Source organism: Otolemur garnettii, unplaced genomic scaffold (genome assembly GCF_000181295.1).
Source record: "Otolemur garnettii isolate 467f Iridium unplaced genomic scaffold, OtoGar3 scaffold00232, whole genome shotgun sequence".
Classification (NCBI taxonomy): domain Eukaryota; kingdom Metazoa; phylum Chordata; class Mammalia; order Primates; family Galagidae; genus Otolemur; species Otolemur garnettii.
Window position 1 is genome coordinate 1,638,928 of NW_003852627.1, and position 1,264 is coordinate 1,640,191.

The 1,264-nt window shown below is 36.9% G+C and overlaps 1 protein-coding gene across 2 annotated transcripts in view; it reads right to left on the reverse strand.

Annotated features, from left to right (window-relative positions):
- GRIN2A (glutamate ionotropic receptor NMDA type subunit 2A) overlaps positions 1 to 1,264 on the reverse strand; it is a 408,795-nt gene that overhangs the window by 192,487 nt on the left and 215,044 nt on the right. The gene's annotated exons all lie outside the window — the stretch shown is intronic.

A 1,264-nucleotide genomic window follows, 5' to 3' on the forward strand; every position in this document is an offset into this window, starting at 1 on the left:
AGAAAAAGAATAGGAAAGGAAAAGAAAGGAAAAAAGAAAAGAGAAAAGGAAAGAAGAGAAATACTCTTGAGATGTAAAAACAAAGACACAGACTGATTTACTAAGGAAACTAAGCTAGATTTACTCAGCTGCTAGAGAGTCCTCAAAAGAATCAGCTTAGAGGGCAAACAAATCTGAAATCCAGTTCTGGTTCTGCCTAAACTATGTAAATTCCAAAATTTCATTCCAGTTCAAGAAATATGTATCAATCATCTCTTATGAGCCAGACAAAAATCTAGGCACTGGGAGTATAATAAATAAAATTGGAAAATTCTCAAACTTTAAGGAAATTAAAAATTGGTGAACTCTCAGTGGGAGAAATGTTGGATGTATCAAATATGATCTCTGTCCCCTGAGAAACTCAGACTGGCTAGTGGGGAAGACAAACAGATCTTATAATTACAGAACAATATAATGAATTCTAAAGTATTTATAAATGCTATGAAGTAATGGAGAGATGAAAGTCTGATTCACTCTGAGAGATAAAGGAAGTATTTCTGGAGAAGGCAATGATTTGTGGAGATAGACACGTGACAGAGACAAGACTTGAGGGAAGGGGAAGCGTTAGAAGGCTGTTTCAGGAATTCTGTAAAGAGATGGTGAAAGCATGACCAAAGGCCAGGGACTAAGAAGAGTAGGCAGTATCAAGTGGAGTGAATTAAGATGTTCATAATCTTTTTTTCTTTTGCCATCTTTTCCCATTGACAAGTGGAGTTGCTGTATCCTCCTCTTGAATCTGTCTGCACTGTGACTGTGTGATCACTAAGGCCTAACCTTTAAGAGAAATGTCAGCTTTCACATCCTCAAGCAACATTTGCCCATGAGCACTTCAATTCAGAGCCATATTTTGCCACATTAGACATTCAAGTGAGCCCACAAGCCAACAGCCAGTACCAACCACTAGCCATGTACTAACCTTCTTGGACTTTCCAGCCCATATATATCCAGATTATATACATATATATATGATATATTATTTATCCAATATAAAGTGGATATAATATGAAGCAGAAGAACCACCCAGCAGAACCCAGTCATCTCACAGAACCATGTCTTATAATGAAGCAATTGTTGTTACAAGCTCCTAAACTTTGTAGTAGAAATGTAAGAATATAAAACTGAGAGACCATTGAACGGGATAGCTGAAGGTGATGACATTTCAGTTTAACCTACCCATAAAAATGATCTGATTTATTTAGCTGCAAAGGCAGTTCCTGTCAGTACC